The following is a 20,277-nucleotide window of genomic DNA, read 5'->3' on the forward strand; positions in this document are numbered from 1 at the left end:
GGAGAGGGCTCAGGAGAGATTTACCACGATGTCGCTGGGTATGGAATGTTTGAGTTATGAAGAACAGCTGGATAGGCTGGGACTATTTTCATTGGAGCGTAGGAGGTTGAGAAGGTATTAGACAGAAGTTTATAAAATAATGAAAAGTATTGATAAATGGTAGTTGTCTTTTCCCTAGGATGGGGATTTCGAGACTAAGGGGCACATTTTTTAAGGTGAGAGAAGAGAGATTTAAAAGCAGACATAAAGGCAATTTTTTTTTAAACAGAGAGAGGGTGGTTCACGTGTGGAATGAACATCCTGAGAGAGTGGTGGATGCAGGTACAATTACAATGTTTAAAAGACATTTGGATAGATATAAGAATAAAGAAGATTTGGAGGGATATGGGCCAGGAGCAGGAAGGTGGGACTAGTTTAGCTTTGGATGATTCTATGATTCCATATGCATCATTTATTATCCACTAATCACTAACACAAATTGGAAAAACCACACCCCCTCACCAATCCCCAATAATATTACTCTCGCTAAGGAGGCTACCATTGCTGAGTCCCTTACTATCAATGCCTCATTGTTGTCCACTGATCAGAACTTGACCAGTAGAACAGTTAACTCAGTATGATGGCAACGCAAGCAGAGGCTGAACTCTCTGCAACAAGTTACTTCCTCATTCCTCAAAATTCTTCTAACATTCTGTATAACAGTTATCCTTCAAACAACATCACTAAAATCGTTGAACTGATCATTCATCATATTTCTGTTTGTAGATGGCACACAAATTGGCAGAAACATTAGTGAGTACAGGTAAAAATAATTAGATGCGCTGCGAAACACTGCTTCTGATGTGCACCATATAAAATGAAAACTTTCTTTCAAGGTGCAATGCTCTAAATACAGTGAAGGGATTAAATTTTTTTATTATGTTTCCTGAATTTGACATTCTTTATTGCAATACATATTTTGTACAGAGCTCCATTAAATTTCAGTAAATTTCACTATTATTTGTGGTTTCCACAATTGCAAAAAAAGGTTGGATCATATTGCACATCTTTTTACCTCTTTCAATCAATCACATTTGTATTAGAATTCTAGAATGTGGAGCTGTGATTTCTGTTGAAACTATAACTGCTCCTACAATGACCTAAAAGAAATTCTAAAATAACGTATTATCCCATATTGTGATGTCTTCTATATGTAAGGACCATTTTTCTTTCAATAGGTAAAATAAGCGGCACAATTGAACTGTTGTAGACGGGTTGTGTGGCCGAGCCACGTACTATCATGTCAAATCACAGGATAATATGCATTTCACTTTATCAGAAATTCTGTTTTTAATAATAGATTTTCACTGGTGAAAGACTTTTGTTTATGCGTAAAAACAATCATATGCATAAAGGGAAATCAGCTCAAAAGTTTTCATGCAAGCAATGTAAAAGTTCTTGAGTATAAAACCTCAGAACGGGCCCAGCCTTTCCTGGAATGTTTAAGAATGAAAATCACATTGTCACATTTATGCTCTAATTTGTTCTGAGGAAATTCATGTCAGTTAATTCACACCGAAAAAAGAGAGCATTGAAATTGTCAAGTCCAGTGGCAACAACATCCTGACCGAGGGCATCAGAAACAGATGAGCAAAGATAGGACAGAGACAGGTAACATCATAGAGGCAGAAATAGCTGGTCTTTATGATGGAACTGATACAGGCCCAGAAGCTCAGGTCTTTGGTCAAAAAGGTTGACATTGCAAACCACCTGGTGAAGGAACAGCACTCCGAAAGCTAATACATCCAGATAGACCTGTTGCACTATAACCTGGTGTTTGATTTTTAACTTTATACAATCCATTTCAATTTGAGACAGAATTCTAGGAACAAGATAGAAGCAACGGCAAGTGTGTTGCAGATGGTTTTGTCCTTCCCTGAGCAGGAGGGACAGCTTGGTTTGGAAAGCAAAGGAAAGGAAAGATTGGAACTAAGGCTCTTATATAGAACATAGAACAATACAGCACAGAACAGGCCCTTCGGCCCACGATGTTGTGCCGAACATTTGTCCTAGCTTAAGCACCTATCCATGTACCTATCCAATTGCCGCTTAAAGGCACCAATGATTCTGACTCTGCCACTCCCACAGGCAGCGCATTCCATGCCCCCACCACTCTCTGGGAAAAGAACCTACCCCTGACATCCCCCCTATACCTTCCACTCTTCACCTTAAATTTATGTCCCCTTGTAACACTCTGTTGTACCCGGGGAAAAAGTCTCTGACTATCTACTTTATCTATTCCTCTGATCATCTTATAAACCTCTATCAAGTCACCCCTCATCCTTCGCCGTTCCAATGAGAAAAGGACTAGCACTCTCAACCTATCCTCGTACGACCTATTCTCCATTCCAGGCAACATCCTGGTAAATCTCCTCTGCACCCTCTCCAAAGCTTCCACATCTTTCCTAAAATGAGGCGACCAGAACTGCACACAGTACTCCAAATGTGGCTTTACCAAGACCCTGTACAGCTGCAACATCACCTCACGATTCTTGAATTCAATCCCTCTGCTAATGAACGCTAATACACCATAGGCCTTCTTACAAGCTCTATCCACCCGAGTGGCAACTTTCAAAGAGCTATGCACATAGACCCCAAGATCCCTCTGTTCCTCACCTTACTAAAGAACCCTACCGTTAACCCTGTATTCCGTATTCTTATTTGTCCTTCCAAAATGGACAACCTCACACTTGACAGGGTTGAACTCCATCTGCCACTCCTCAGCCCATCTTTGCATCATAGCTAAGTCCCTTTGCAGCCGACAACAGCCCTCCTCACTATCCACAACTCCACCAATCTTCGTATCGTCTGCAAATTTACTGACCCACCCTTCGACTCCCTCTTCCAAGTCATTAATAAAAATTACAAACAGCAGAGGACCCAGAAATGATCCCTGCGGAACTCCACTTGTAACTGGGCTCCAGGCTGAATATTTACCATTTACTACCACTCTCTGGCCAAATTTCCCACTATCTCATGCCTCCTGACTTCCCACATAAGCCTAAGGGAACTTTATCAAATGCCTTACTAAAATCCATGTTCACTACATCCACTGCTCTACCCTCATCCACATGCTTGGTCACCTCCTCAAAGAATTCAATAAGACTTGTAAGGCAATACCTACCCCTCACAAATCCATGCTGGCTGTCCCTAATCAAGCAGTGTTTTTCCAGATACTCATAAATCCTATCCCTCAGTACCCTTTCCATTACTTTGCCTACCACCAAAGTAAGACTAACTGGCGTGTAATTCCCGGGGTTATCCCTATTCCTTTTTTGAACAGGGGCACAACATTTGCCACTCTCCAGTCCCCTGGTAGCACCCCCGTTGACAGTGAAGACAAAAAGATCATTGCCAACAGCTCTGCAATTTCCTCTCTTGCTTCCCACATGATCCTAGGATATATCCCGTCAGGTCCGGGGGACTTGTTTATCCTCAAGTTTTTCAAAATGCCCAACACATCTTTCTTCCTAACAAATATCTCCTCTAGCTTACCAGTCAGTTTCATACTCTCCTCTTCAACAATACTGTCCCTCTCATTTGTAAATACTAATGGATGATCTCAAACCTAGTGGCAAAAAACATTCATGAGCTCTTCACTCCAGTAGTTTAAGGGAGGACAGCTGGTCAGAAGCGTAACCTTTTCTTTCTGCTTGGAGGTCAGCGTATAAGTCAAAGTCAATACACCAGCCATCGATTGGCATGCACAGAACCTCCCAGAGGCTGCACAACCACTGAGGGAACTTCAGTGGTCAGGGGAAAGAAGTTCAAAGACGTGTGTGGTCGTGCAAAACTTGTGTGCTTAGTGTGTATTCCAACCTCATAGTGAAGTTGTGAAATCGTGGATGTGACCCAGCCAGATTTGGCCAGAATTGATAGAGCAGGTTACCCTTTTAAAAATAAAATCATTCTTGGGACGTGGAACACATGAATTAGAGGAGGCCACTCAGCCTGCTAGCCTGCTCTGCTATTCAATTTGCTCTGCTAATCTGGTTACCCCACAATCCAATCCTCCTCCTGATAACCTATCATAGCCTGATCAAGAGTTGCACTCTGCCTTAAAAATAGTGGAAGACTCCACTTCCTCTGTCATTTGAGGAAGAGAGTTCCAAGGTCTCAGGACTCTCTAACAAGGGAAAAAAAAATTATTTTCATCTATGCCTCAAAATCTCAAAACAGTCTCTCACTAGAGGAAACTTGAATTTCAGGGAAATAAATGTTGCCTTACCAGAGGCCAGCAGACTGTTTGCCAGTTTCCCCAAGTAGGAACACTTCCTTTTAAACAACTGGAATTGTATATTAAATGGCATATTCATTGTGTTTAATTATATGCAAATAAAATGCATTAATTGGGATTTCACTTGAGTTCAAATAAACAATCACTTATTGAAAATAGGGTGTGGTTGCATTAGGAGATAATATTTCACACTGTAAATAAATTCAAAACGGGGTAAAGATTGGCTCCAGTGTTATCTTTTACCAATCCTCACTCCAGGATGGAAAGCAGCAGGCCTTAGCTAAGGCACAGAGTCTGTCTATTCCGCTTTCTGTTCTGGTGTCAGAACACTAATATATGAATCAGTTTGGTATAGTCAGGAGCACAACCATGACATTGTTTTTTTCTGCAAGAGGTTAGATTTGTGAAAATTGAACATCTATGCTGCAGTCTATCTAGCAAGCCAACAACTGCAGGAGACATTAACAGTCAAAAGCATTAAAACATAGAAGTTAGCATTCTGAACTAAATTACCAGGAACGGCCAAAGTTTAACTGCATTAAAAGGACAGACTTGCTTCTGGAGAGAGAGAAGGATTCAAGAAACATGCTGCACAGGTGTAGACAGAAATACGCTACAGAAAAAAAACTCCATTAACCAAGTGGCTTTTTCTAGTTTCAAAAGTATTTTTGTTTCACAAATTCATTTTACATGATATATTTATTTGTTAATATAAAATAAAAGAACTGTGGATGCTGAAGATCTGAAACAAAAACAGAAATTGCTGGAGGAACTCAGCAGATCCGACAGTACCTGGGGAGAGAAAGCAGAGCTAACATTTCAATGATCCTTCTTCAGAACACTGGGTTCTGAAGGAGGGTCACTGGACTCAAAATGTTAATTCTGCTTTCTCTCCACAGATGCTGCCAGTGTGGCTGAGTTGCTCCAGCAGTTTCTGTTTATATTTCTTTGTGATCTCTTCTGCAATGCCTTCAAGCATCGTGGATCTTGTTTTACTGTCATCAACATTGAACACCCCATTGATCCGACTGAATTTCCTTCCAAATCCTCCCCCCTCAAACTAAAGCACACTGTGTACTGCAGATTTGAAGCATAACCAGCTAGCAACACAGAGACCATGCAGGCGAAAGTGAGGACTACAGATGCTGGAGATCAGAATCAAGATTAGAGTGGTGCTGGAAAAGCACAGCAGGTCAGGCAGCATCCAAGGAGCAGGTATATCGACGTTTCGGGCAGGTGCTCTTCATCAGGAATTCCTGAAGGGCTCTTGCCCGAAATGTCGATTTTTCTGCTCCTTGGATGCTGCCTGACCTGCTGTGCTTTTCCAGCACCACTCTAATCTTAACACAGAGACCATGTCAAGACTTTGCAATGAAGAAAAATCACAGTTGACCAAAAAGTACATAAAGATTCTAAGTCAGAAACAAATACTAGGAGATAGTAATAATTGGGATATATTTTAATTTAAAAATTATAGAATTCTGGAAAGAATAAGATAGAACACAACACGCAACAATTGATTTTTTAAAAATTTATTCACAGGATGAGGGTGTCGCTGTCTAGGCTAGCGCTTATTGTCCATCCCTAATTGCCCAGAGGGCAGTTGAAAGTCAACCACATTGCTGTGGATCTGGAGTCACATATAGGCTAGATAAGGTAAGGATTGCAGTTTCATTCCCTAAAGGACATTAGTGGCCCAGATGGGACTTTACAACAAAAGATACACTTCAAAAAAAACTAGAGGCATCTGGCTTGGTGTAATATTCAGTTTTATAATGTCCCTCTGAAGAACTTTGGGGTGTTTTGTTACATTTGTACAATTTAAATGGAAATGGTGCAGCTCGTTATGACAGCTCTCAGAAGACTATAATAATTACTAATAAATTCAATATAAAACAATTCTTGGCTGTGCTTCAAAGTACCAATCTTAACTGCCATGGAATAAGATTGTATCCTTCTCCCAAACCTTGTCCACAGTGGCTGCTGCCTCACATGGCCACGGAGCAGGGTTCAATCCCACCCGACAACAGTGTAGAGTTTGCACATTCACCCAGTGTCTCCTCGTGTGCTCCGGTGTCCTCCCACAGTGCAAAGATGTGCAAGTTAGGTGGATTGCCATAGGAAGTGCTGGGTTTTGGGGATAGTGTGAGGGGTGGGTCTGGGTGGGACATTCTTTGGAGGGTCAGTGTTGGCTGAATGGCCTGCTTCTACACTATAGAGATTCTATGATTGAAATCCACTCGTCTCCTGAGAGCTACTGTGTAGCTCTAGGGAGGTAAGACCACAATCCAAGGTCCATTACATGAGGGCTAAATGAAAATTATAGTGTCACTTCTAAGTGTTGTCATACACCTCCTATTGCACAATTGAAGTACTGCATGGATTTCTGCACATTGTTTGATCATCCTTTGAATTAAAATCATAGAACGCAGAAAGCCATTGCGTTCATCATGTCTGCATCAGCTGAAAGAGCTGCTAATTAGATCCAAACCCCCTGTTCTTTCCCCACAGTTTTTAACTATTTTCTTGCCAAAGAAATGCATAAATGAGAAAATTAAACAACATAGCCAGAATCATAACCTGATGTCTCAGCAGCTTAGCCAGTGACTGCTTGATCTGTAGCTGTTTTCTAATCAACCTGATCGAAAATGTTAGGACACGCCTTGGAGCAGGTGAGAATTCAAACTTAGCCCCCTAGCACATGACCACTGCACAAAGACCCTTTCTATCTTAGCTATTCAGCTGCCCAGGTTCAACCACAATTAAAAGTATCTGTATTGAACTGGTGTGTGGCTGATTCTGGATTAGTGGTGCTGGAAGAGCACAGTAGTTCAGGTAGCATCCGAGGAGCAGTAAAATCACATTTCAGGCAAAAGCCCTTCATCAGGAATACAGGCAGAGAGCCTGAAGGATGGAGAGATAAGTGAGAGGAGGGTGGGGGTGGGGAGAAAGTAGCATAGATTACAATAGGTGAGTGGGGAAGGGATGAAGGTGATAGGTCGGGGGGGGTGGAGTGGATAGGTGGGAAAGAAGATAGGCAAGTAGGACAAGTCATGGGACAGTGCTGAGCTGGAAGTTTGGAACTGGGGTGAGGTGGGGGAAGGGAACTGCTGAAGTCCACATTGATGCCCTGGGGTTGAAGTGTTCCGAGGCGGAAGATGAGGCGTTCTTCCTCCAGGCGTCAGGTAGTGAGGGAGCGGCAGTGAAGGAGGCCCAGGACCTCCAAGTCCTCGGCAGAGTGGGAGGGGGAAGTTGAAACGTTGGGCCACAGGACGGTGTGGCTGATTGGTGCGGGTGTCCCGGAGATGTTCCCTAAAGCGCTCTGCTAGGAGGCGTCCAGTCTCCCCAATGTAGAGGAGACCGCATCGGGAGCAACGGATATAATAAATGATATTGGTGGACATGCAAGTAAAACTTTGATGGATGTGGAAGGCTGTGGCTGAGACTACTTCAACTAGCCTTGGTAATTCTGGATTAGATAAAATTAGCTCACACTTGAAAACTGTCCAGTGACCTTTGCAACTACAAGCACTTACTCATCACAAGGTTAGAGGATATATGTTGGTACACAAAAAATACACTGAATTTTCAAAGATAAGCACATATCATGTTAGAGAATGTCACAAAGTCACTAGCACTGCAGAAAGCTCACAGATATTCAAGCTATGTTGGTCGATACATTATGAGAATTTCAGTTCAGGTCCAAGAAGGTCCAACACTTCTGAAGCTTCCAAAGGCAATAGAATCACAGAGTTTTACAGTGCAGACAGAGGCCACTCAATCCATTATGTCTGCACCAACTCTCAGAAAAGCTGCCTAACTAGTCCCAATTCTGCAGCTCTATCCCTGTAGCCCTTTAAATTAATCAATTTCAAGCTCTCTTCCGAAATCTTCACCACTGTCCCCATTCCTGAAATTCTATTGCTACTTTTATAAAAGAATCTTATAGCACTGAAGTAAGACCCAAAGCCCATCACACCTGCCTTGTCTCTTTGGCAGAGCTTAAGTAATTTAGTCCCAAACCCTAGCTTTCTTCCCATAACGCAAAATCTAAATGTTGAATGTAATTTTGCACAAATCATTTGCAAAAATTTCCAAAATAAGATGTTTGAGAAGGGTTAAGATGAATAATTTGAACAGTAGTTTCTCTCTGCTACTTTCTAATACAGAAAGGAAAAGTAGGGGTAGGGTGTTCTTTCAGTGAAGACAGGAACAAGATTAGATCATTCAATCCATTGAGCCTGCTTGGCCATTACATTCAATCATGACTCCAGAGCAAGACTCTAGGATGGTGTGTTGCCTCTCTGGTGCCAGGATCAAGGATGTGTCTGAGCAGGCACAGGACATTCTGAAAGGGGAAGATGAGCAACCATAGGTCATGATCCATACAGGTACTAATGACATAGGTTGGAAGAGTAAGATGAGGTCCTGCAAAGGAAACTTGGGGAGTTGGGTAGAAAGCTGAAAAGCAGGACTTCTACAGTTGTAAACTAGGGATTACTCCCTGTACCACATGCTACTGAGGCCAGAAACAGGGAGATGATATAATTGAATACATGACAAAAGAGCTGCTGGTGGTTATGGCAGATGGGTTCAAACATCTGGATCATTGGGATTTCTTCCAGGAGGGGACCTGTTCAAGGATGGTTTGCATCTAAACTGCAGGGACATCTTTGCAGAGAAGTTTATTAGTGTCCTTGGAAGGGTTTAAACTAGTGAGGCAGGGGGGATGGGAACCAGTGCAGTAGGTTAGCATGTGGAGTGATTGAGGAGAAGTTACAGATTAAGTGAAGTAAGTCTAATCAGAAGAACAGGAATGGCCAGGTTAATAAACAGTGCTGGCCTGGCAGAGTGCTGTACAATTGTTTTAATGCAGGGAGTGTAACAGGAAGGAAGATGAGCTTAGAGCCATGGATTAGTATATAGGACTACAGAGTTGCATCGATTATAAAAATTTGGTTGAGAGAAGGGCAGGACTGGCAGCTCAATATTCCAGGGTACAGATGTTTCAGGCATAATAGAGAGGGATGGAAAAGGAGTGGGGGAGTTGCATTTAATGATTAAGGAGAATGTCACAGCTGCACTAACAGAGGCTGTCTTGGAAGGCTCATCCAACAAGGCCGCATAGGTAGAACTCAGGAATAAGAAAGTTGCGCTCATTATGATGGGGTTATGCTAAAGGCCTCCCAATAGCCAGTCGGAGATAGAGGTATGTTATGTAGGCAGATCATGGAAAGATGTAAAAACATACTGCATTGCTGTATTGGCTAACTTTTAATTTTCCCAATATTGACTGGAAATCCCTTAGTGCCAGATGCTTAGATGGGGCAGAACTCGTTAGGTGCATCCAGGAGGGCTTCTTGAAACAATATGCAGATGGTCCATTGAGAGAAGGGGCTGTAGTAGTGCTTACATCAGGGAATGGGTCTGGCCAGGTGACTAAAGATCTGGGAACAGTGATCATAATCCATAAGTTTTGTGACAGTTATGGATAAGGATAAGACCGGCCCTTGGATGAACATTTTAAATTGGGTGGGGGGGGGGCCTAATTACAACAATATCAGGGGAGGAACTAGAGAAATTACATTAGGGCAGCTGAGGATAAAAAACAAGGGTGGCAAGATTTGAGAATCCTGGAGAACAAGAGATCTTGAAAGTTTAGTCAAAATGATAAAAGGGTGCATTTGTAAAGTTTAGGGAACTGAAATCGGACAAGGCCCTCGAGGCATAGAAAGGAAACAGGAAAGAATCTAAATAAGGAATTGGGAGGGATAAAAGGTGTCATGAAATGTACTTGACAAGTAGGCTGAAGGAGAATTCCACGGCATTTTATATATTTATTAGGAGCAAGAGGGTAACCAGGGAAAGGGTGTGTCTGCTCAAGGACAAAGGAGAAAATTTATACATGGAGCCAAAGAAAGTGGATGAGGTCTTTAATGAGTACGTCACATCAGTATTCATCAAGGAGAAGGACAGGGACGATGGTCAGATTAGGGAGGGTAATGTTGATACTTTAGGCCATGTCGATATTAAGAAAGAGGAGGTGCTAGGCGTGTTGAAAAACATTCAGGTAGATCAGTCCCCAGGGCCTGATAGAATCTATCCCAGAATACTGAAAGAGGTAAGGGAGGAGATTGCTGGCACCTTGACAGAGATCTTTTATCCATTGGCTATTCTGCAGTCTTTTAGCCTATGACATTCCTTGGTTTAAGATGGGCAATAGGGATAATCCATGAAATTATAGATTGGCGAGCCTTACTTCAATTGTAGGGAAATTGCTGGAAAAGGTTCTTATAGACAGGACTCACAGTGCAAAAGTATAGACTGAAAGGACTAATTAGGGATAGTCAGCATGGCTTCATGTGGGGAAGTCTTGTCTCACAAATGTGATTGAGTTTTTTGACAAAGTGATAAAGATGACTGATGAGGGTAGGGTAATGGATGTAGTCTACATGAACTTTACTAAAAGCATCTGACAAGTTCTCTCATGGTGGACTGGTCCAGAAGATTAAGTCACATCAAATCCACAGTGAATTGGTGAGTCAGATACAAAATTGGCTTGATCACAGAAGACAGTGGGTAGTTGTGGAAGTGCATTTTTCTGACTGGACATCTATGACCAGTGATGTTCCGCAAGGATCATTGCTGGGACCTCTGTTGTTTATAAATAAATCAAAATGATTTGGATGAAAATCTAGATGGTCTGAATTATTAAGTTTGCAGACAACATGAGAATTGTTGGAGTTGTGGATAATGAGGAAGGTAGTCAAGGAATCAGCTGGAAGGTTGGATGGCATTTGATGTGATAAACATGTATTTTGGGGTTCAAATGCAAGAGGAAAGTATAGAGTAAATGGCAGAACCCTTACAAGCACTGATAAACAGAGGGATCTTGGGATAGAAGTTCATAGCTCCCTGAAACACAAGTGGATAAGGTGATAAAAGGCGGCATACCGCATTCTTGTCTCCATCGGTCAAGGCATTGAATATAAAAGCTGACAAGTCATGTCAAGCTGTATAAGGCTTTAGTTAGGTAATGATTTGGAGGTGCTGGTGTTGGACTGGGATGTACAAAGTTAAAAATCACACAACGCCAGGTTATAGTCCAACACTAGCTTTCGGAGCGCTGCTCCTCCATCAGGTGGTTGAGCAGCTGTCCGAAGGTTACTGCTTCCAAATAAACGTGTTGGACTATAACCTGGTGTTGTGTGATTTTTAACTTAGTTGAAACTTTATTGCTGGAACAGCACAGCAGGTCAGGCAGCATCCAGGGAACAGGAGATTCGACGTTTCGGGCACAGGCCCTTCTTCAGGATTTTTAACTTAGTTAGGCCACATTCAGATGACAATTCATTTTGCTATGACGTGCATTTCTTCAGCACAAATTAGCTATAACGCGATTGAAGAATTTAGACCATTATTTGTAGAATGCGAACTTTCCTTACCTGTATTGGCTTTAACACAATTTCCACCCCATTGGTTTAAATGGTGCTGCTAATATGTGATTTTCTTATAAAGCATGATTGCACAGGTACTGAACTATCGCATTATATCGGAACCAACTTTACTGTGTACAGTTCTGCTTGCCACACCTTTGAAAGGATGTGGAGGCTTTGGAGAGAGTGCAAAAGAGAGTTATCAGGATGTTGTCAGGATTGGAGTGTATTGGCTATATGGAGAGGTTGGACAAACTTGGATTGTTTCCGCTGGAGTGTTGGCAGCTGAGGGGTGACCTGATAGAAGTATATAAAGTAATGAGAGGAAGAATAGGGTAGTTGGAGGCTTCTTCTCAGGGTTGACATGTAAAATACCAGAGTGCATTGGTTTAAGGTAAGAGGGGGAAAGTTTAAAGGATGTGCGAGACAAATATCTTTTATACAGACAATGGTAGGTGCTTGGAACTTGCGGCGGTGGTAGACGTAGATACGATAGCAAAGTTTAAGAGGCATTTAGACAGACACATAAACAGGCAGCGAATAGAGGAATGTGAACCATGTGCAGGCAGATGGGATTCAATTAGATTGGCATCATAGTTGGGGCAGACATGGTGACCGAGGGGCCTGTTCCTAATGTTGTACTGTTCCATATTCTCCAATTATCAACTTAATATCACTTTCTCACATCATCGCCATATCCGTTTATATCTTCAGTTCAGAAATTTACCAATTTCTGTCCTGATCTGCTGAATGATCAAATTTCAACAGCCCTCTAAGGTAGAAAACTCCAAAACTTCCCCATCCTCTACATGAAGAAATCTCTCCTCATCGCAGTCTTAAATGGTTTGCCCCTTATTCTGAGATTATGTCCATTAATTTTAGACTCAGCAACCAACGGAAACATCCCACCTACATCTACCTCATCAGGCCCTATAATAATTGTTTCACTGAGGTCATTCCTCATTCTTTGAAACTCTAGAGAGTACAGACCCAGTTTCCTCAATCTCTCCACACAAAACAATTCTACCATCCCAGGGATTAATCTGGTGAACCTCTGTTGCACATGCTCCATGGCAAGTATATCCTTCCTTCAGTAAAATAACCAAAACTTGAGGTAAACAATACTCCAGGTGAGGTCTCACCAAGACTTTGGATTCAACAGCAGCAAGACATCTTTACATCCACACATAAATCCCCCCGAGATGGAGGCAACGTGGAAATGCCTTCCTAATTGCTTACTACATCTGCATGTTAGCTTTTAGTGACATATGAACAAGGACACTATGTCCCTTTCAACTCCCACACTTCCAACTTTTCAATATATCAGACAATATTCTGTCTGCCTCTTTTTATCAGAAAGAATGACTTCACACTTATTCACATTATATTCCATCTGCCACATTCAAGCCAAAGTCCTCTTGAAGCCTCCTTGCAATCTTCCCATAACTTGCATCCCCCCCGAAAATGATCTGTTTACTCCTACTTTTTACCCGTTAACCAATCCTTAATCATTACTAGTATATTGCTCACAATCCCACACACTTCAATCTTAATAACTCCTTGCAAGACCTTCTGCAAAAAACACATCCATTGGTTCTCCTCTACTAAGTAACGTCCCCAAACAACTAACAAGTTTGTCAAATGTGATTTCCTTCTCATCAATCCATGATCTTTTCCTACTTTATCATTCCTTTCTGAATGTCCAGTTATCATTTCCTTTATACTTAAATGAAGGAATGCTACTAGCTCTTCTAAGATCAGAATTCATGGTATTGGCCTATGGCATTGTGTTTGCAGATATTTGGTTACAGCATGGTGTAATACACTGGCTGTCAACCAAATACTTGGAGCTTGCACATCAATAAAAGAAAACAGATTGTCAATGTGCAAACAGATGTTTTCTTCCTGTTCAGTGAGTATATTTCCTCATTTGTAGCATACACAACCAAAAACATTCAGTACATATAAAAAGGTCTGTTTCAAAATCTACCAAATAAAATGTCAAAGATTAAATCTTATTGGTGAGGGGGCAGCATATGCAAAACGATCTGCCCCAAGTTATCGATAGATGGTTCACAGCTCCAAGAGAATCCAGGGGAGAGATCCCAGGAATTCCAAGAGGTTGTTAAGTCTGCTCTAATGTCAAACATGTCATGTGCCTTAAATATGGGATCTCAGAATTCTCCATCTCTGCGTGTGTTCGGCAACCTAATTCTGTTACATACATACTAATAAAAATGTTCTCCACAATCGAGACAGCATTCCTTTTGAAGTCAGAATAAACTTACAGATGTTACTGGAATTGTATCAATATTTGATAAGCCCTGTTCTAGAAAATAAATTACCTGTAGAGCACGCCCATTTCTGAACTTAACTTCACATCACTCCATATTAAGCATAGACAGAATCAAGTTTGGCTGTGAAGCTCCTTGCAGCTGAAAGGTCTGCCAGTACTCACTGTCAATGGTGACACATGAAAAATGACCATTTTGCTGAGGTACCAGAGAGTACAAGACACCCATGAAATTTCAGGGCAAGAGTCAATACCTTCAGGAGAGATGGGGGAAGAGAACTGAGGGGAATACATATGTGTCTTTTCCACAATTAAAGAAAATCAAATATCTCACCCATATCAAATATGGGTTTTAACGTAATTGCATAAGCAGCTTTATGAACACTCAAAACAGACTGACAACAGGTGACTTGTTCCCTGATGCTTTACAGCTTTTCAAAGTATGCTCAGTACTAGAGATACAACATTGTTTGATGCAGATCAAAATGTTAACGTTCATTGCAACATACCATATTTATGGTTCTCTCCACTTTGTCCTGACTCCCTGACTGCATTCCACTTCCCACCTCGCCAATCCCCTCACTCTTTATGCTCATGTGTTCTACCTCACCCGATTATGGCCTCTCGTTTCACTACAGAGTTCAGAATGTGAACAAATACATGTCAGTGCTCAATCGTTTTAATGAATTCCAAGGTGCTGTATCACAAATTATGTTAGGCCATAATTAAAAAAACTGATTTAAACATATTTGAAAATCAGAAGGTCAATCAAACTATATTTCTCAAAATAGATGTACAAATGTAATTTTTTTTAAAATTCACAAAATGTTACTGGTATTACCACTGGACTACACCATGCCACTTTATATTCCAGTTAAAGCAGTTAATAGAACTAGGAATTTTCAACAGGTTTTTGTTTCAGCAAATGGTATTTCACCTGAAATAAAATTCAACCAACATGCCACAATCGGTATTTCAAGAATTGTAGACATACCAACATGCAAAAAAAAATCAAAGGACAGAAGAGGCAAAACTGGATAAGCTATAAGTTCTTGGCAAAACAAAATAGCGTAAATTCTAGTGCACATCTCATATGATTTTCGAAAATTACTGATACATACTGCATTCTTTAAATGAGTAAACCTAAAGCTCAAAATACACCTTACAAATCTTGACTTTGCAACAGATGATTACAGAAAAACAGAATTCATAACAGCATTCACAGTTCAGTTTTACGCAAATGCATATCATTTAACAATTCTTCTAAAAAAAACTATTAACTGCATGACATTTGATTGAACACAAACAGAATGAAAGAAAATGTTACTGTTGTCCAGAGAAGTACGACTTCAACATTCATACTGTGCATGAGTCAATGTTGGAACGATATTGCTTTTAACAGAAGCAATTCATTTTTAAAAGGGTAAATATTACTGAATTTCCAAAGGATATAGTAAACAGGCTTTGAACATCTGGCATGGTTTCATGCAAAATGAAAGGGTACTATTTCCAACATCAACCAGATTTGTGGTCTTTGTTTCCACGCTGTAGACAACGTGTTCTTTTCTAGATGTGCAAATTAATGATTGCTATACTCTACATTAAAAAACACTTACAGGATTTTTTTATGTGCTAACTACAGTAACCTGTCATTCTTGGGTTTCCCCTCCCCCAACCTGCAGCAACAGACTGGGGGGGGGGGGGGGGTGTTAGAATACAATGGGCTGTTTTAATTTAATTAGAATGGCTGTCACTATTTCTGAAAATATTTTCTTGGCAAACTGAAACTCATTAATGGCCCAATAAATCAGTGATATGCAGATTTATTGTCTATTCCCAGATCTCACATTAAAACTCCATTACAGACTACAGCACTAATTTACTATAGGATATGTTTCCACATTTCCTTTTTTTAAGCCACCCTTTCACACACCCCATTCATATCTGCTGTAGGCCATCCACTACACTACTAAAGCAAACGTAACCTACACACACACACACGCTGCAGTTGCAAATTAATCGCTTCTAAAAGAGAAAGCATGTCGAAAGGGAAAGCTGCTGCATTTTATCGTGTGGGGAAAAGACACCTTTCATTCCGGTTGCAAAAAAAAACACTTGATTGCTACAATTGGCATCTCCACACAGTCACTCTCACAGGCCTGAACATGTAACCCTTATTGAAGGATCCACTCCGCTGTAACAAAGATTGCTACAATGTTAAATGCAGAAGGGAAGGTGAAAACACAGGGAAACCGCTGATAGCTACACAGAAATGATAAACCAGAAGAGAGCTGCCATACCTGTAGATCCGAATGCAGCATTCCCACTAGCAGGGTGCAGTGTGTGTGCTTTTTTTGGGGAGGGGGGTGGGGGGTTGGAATCTGTCTGTGAGAGGAGGGGGAAGGCCTATGGCACTGTCCAAGCTCCAGTTTTTCTCTTCTTCCACGCCTGGTTTTTCCAGTGCAGGTGTCGCGCCTCTCTCTCTCTCTCTCTCTCTCCGATGCAGGAAAGGCTTTTCCCAAACCCACCCCCTTCTTCTGTACCCCCCTCCCCTCCTCTCTCTCTCTCTCCCTCTCCCTCTCTCTCTCCCTTTCTTACATCTTTTCCTTTCACGCGGCGCCAAGACAAATACACAGCACACACATCAGGGGTGAGGGAAAAATAATATACAATTAAATATATTTAACCATTTAATGCACTGCCTCGGATTTGCTCTCTCTTCCTTTTAAAGAAAAAGCACTAATTTGATGTGGCTTGCAAAAATAAAATTTGTTCAAGGAATTGGGAATTTTTTTTGAGGGGGTAAGGGTCTTGTTGATTATCCATAGATGAAGCTATCTGCACCCTTCCCCTCCCCCGATCTGCTAGTTGCTGATTGTCAGCTGGAGCCCCAATGCCATTGTTTCCAGCCTCTGCCGCGCCGCTCCTTGAAACCCGGAGCGCGTGCACGGCGCGGCGCGGCGCGCGCTCCTCTCATGCGCGTGCTGTCTGGGCTCTTTGTGACCCCTACCCACCACCTGCGCGCGCCCCCACCCACCTGTGGTCTCGCCTCTTCTCCCTCACCACCTCTCCCCCCATCCCCACCCGCGCCAGGTATGTTGCATTCTTTTCCTTCTACTACTACCCATTTCACACGCCTCGCCTCAAGAAAGGCAAACCTGCATTTATATAGCGCTTTTTCATCACCATTAGACCCTCCCAAAAAAAACTTTACCCAAAAAACTAATTCAGTTGGCGAGAAAGTTATTGTTGAAATACAAGAAACACGGTTGCAGTGACGTTACACAAACAGCAGTCCCTAGATCATTTACGTTTTTATGTGTATTGATTAAACAATAAATACTGTTCAGGTCACTAGAGACAATGTTTCTCAAAATAGTGCCACAGGTCTTTTACATCCACCTAAGCAGACAGATGAGGGTCTCAGTTTAATACTGAGCACCTCTAACAAACAGTATTCAATATAGAGTCCAGCTTTGATTTTCTGTGCTCAAGATCTGAAGTGGGACTTGAATCCAGAAACCTTGTATTTGAGAAATCATAGAATCCTGACAGTGCAGAAGCAGGCCATTCAGCCCATTGAGTCCACGCCAACCCTCCAAAGAACAACCCACCCAGACTCAGCCCTATCCCAGTAACCCTGCCTTTCTCCCAGCTAATCCATCTAGCCTGCACCTCCCTGGACACTACAGGGCAATCTAGCATGGCCAATCCACCTAACTTGCACATCGTTGGACTGTGGGAGGAAACCCATGTGCGACGGGTAGGATGTGCAAAATCCACAGATCGAGCCTGAGTACCTAGCACTGTGAGGCAGTAATGCTAACCACTGAGTCACCATGCTGCCCCAAATGAAAGCACTGCCAACTGAGGTACAACTGAGCCTTTCTTCAAGTTTCTCAGGATTTAATTTCTGCACAAATTCATTAATGGGTTTGGAGTTGTAGCTTTGTGTTGCAAATTTGTATTTCCTGTTGGAGAAAGAAATTAAAATGCTGCAGCAGTAATGCTGTACAAATAATTACAAAGAAAAACACAGAAATGTATTTGAAACAGACACCAGGCCATTCGTCTAGGGGAAAAAACAGGTAAAAATTAATAAATTTTGAGCATAGAGCCTTTGCAGCTGTGAGCACCCTCCTAAGAACGACTGTGATTTTGATACTGTCAACAAAGAACTATCTAACCTAATCCCACTTTCCAGCTCTTGGCCTATAGCCCTGTAGAATATAGCATTTCACGTACATATCCAAGTATTTCTCAAATGTGATCTGTCATCAACACCCTTTCTGAGAGAAAACCTCATGTCCACTCAATCACCCTCTGAATGAGGGGAAAAAAAGCACAATTCTGTAAAATCTTTCTGCAAGGTACATTAAAACATTCCACCTAGATATTTATATTTCTGCAAGTGATTCGGAAGAATTTATCTCGGCTCCTTAAAATTTTATACACCTTGAGTAAATTTATCCCCGCCCTCCTGTGTTCCAGAGAAAATCACCCAGCCTATCTAATCTTTTCTCACAATTAAAATGTACCTCTCTCAGTAGCATCCATGTAAATATCTGTATGCTTTCTTATTTGTGACCATACTTGAGCACTGTGTGCAATTCTGTAGCTATGGGTGAGTATTTCATACAGATCTAGTATATAACCTTGTTGTTCTAATACTCTATGCCTCAGCCAATAAAGGAAAGCATCTTGCAAGAAGTGTTCTTGAAGTTTACATTGAACTTCAGAGTACAAGACAGATCACAGAAGTTAGGAGAAAATGAGGCTGCAGATGCTGGAGATCAGAGCTGAAAAATGTGTTGCTGGAAAAGCGCAGCAGGTCAGGCAGCATCCGAGGAGCAGGAGAATCGACGTTTCGGGCATAAGCCCTTCTTGCAGGTAGAGTAAACATAACCAATTAAAATAGTCACCTTTCTGTAAGAATTATTTTAATTTTGCATCCCATTCCAAAGGCAACCTCCAGTGCCTCCTAAATTATTCTAATAAAGCTCAACACAAACTCAAGCAGCAGCAGATCATTTTCAGTTAGGGATTTTGCAGGCTTCTTGACTCAATTCAACCATTTGACATAGAACAAAGAACAATACAGCTCAGAACAGCCATACGGCCCTCGATGTTGTGCCAACCTGTGAACTATTCTCAGCTCGTCCCCCTACACTATCCCAAAATCATCCATCATTCTTATCATAGTCGGCACCTCCATTTGCATTTAGTCATAGAGATGTACAGCATGGAAACAGACCCTTCGGTCCAACCCGACCAGATACCCCAACCCAATCTAGTCCCACCTGCCAGCACGTGGCCCATATCCCTCCAAACCCTTCCTATTCATATACCCACCCAAATGCCTCTTAAATATTGCAATTGTACCAGCCTCCACCACTTCCTCTGGCAGCTCATTCCATACACGTACCACCCTCTGTGTGAAAAAGTTGCCCCTTAGGTCTCTTTTATATCTTTCCCCTCTCACCCTAAACCTATGCCCTCTAGTTCTGGTCTCCCCCACCCCAGGGAAAAGACTTTGCCTATTTATCCTATCCATGCCCCTCATAATTTTGTAAACCTCTATAAGGTCACCCCTCAGCCTCAGACGCTCCAGGGAAAACAGCGCCAGCCTGTTCAGCCTCTCCCTATAGCTCAAATCCTCCAACCCTGGCAACATCCTTCTAAATCTTTTCTGAACCCTTTCAACTTTCACAACATCTTTCCGATGGGAAGGAGACCAGAATTGCACGCAACATTCCAACAGTGGCCTAACCAATGTCCTGTACAGCCGTAACATGATATCCCAACTCCTGTACTCAATACTCTGACCAATAAAAGAAAGCATACCAAACGCCTTCTTCACTATCCTATCTACCTGCAACTCCACTTTCAAGGAGCTATGAACCTGCACTCCAAAGTCACTTTGTTCAGCAACACTCCCTAGGACCTTACCATTAAGTGTATAAGTACTGATAAGATATGTTTTCCCAAAATTCAGCACCTCACATTTATCTGAATTAAACTCCATCTGCCACTTCTCAGCCCATTGGCCTATCTGGTCAAGATCCTGTTGTAATCTGAGGTAACCTTCTTCACTGTCCACTACACCTCCAATTTTGATGTCATCTGCAAACTTACTAACTGTACCCCTTATGCTTGCATCCAAACCATTTATGTAAATGACAATAAGTAGAGGACCCAGCACCGATCCTTGTGGCACTCCACTGGTCACAGGCCTCCAGGCAGAAAACAACCTTCCACCACCACCCTCTGTC

The 20,277-nt window shown here is 41.9% G+C and overlaps 1 protein-coding gene across 3 annotated transcripts in view; it reads right to left on the minus strand.

The window, feature by feature from the left end:
* LOC122557364 (neurite extension and migration factor) overlaps window positions 1-16,442 on the minus strand; it is a 307,983-nt gene extending 291,541 nt beyond the window's left edge. For all 3 annotated transcript variants that reach the window (XM_087991911.1, XM_087991913.1, XM_087991914.1), the window contains exon 1: window positions 16,306-16,442. The gene's annotated coding sequence lies outside the window, so the exon portion shown is untranslated. The remainder of the gene's footprint in view (window positions 1-16,305) is intronic.
* Between the last annotated feature and the right edge of the window lie 3,835 nt (window positions 16,443-20,277).

Source organism: Chiloscyllium plagiosum, unplaced genomic scaffold (genome assembly GCF_037043375.1).
Source record: "Chiloscyllium plagiosum isolate Xiang-an unplaced genomic scaffold, Cpla_swu_hap1 HiC_scaffold_11, whole genome shotgun sequence".
Lineage (NCBI taxonomy): Eukaryota > Metazoa > Chordata > Chondrichthyes > Orectolobiformes > Hemiscylliidae > Chiloscyllium > Chiloscyllium plagiosum.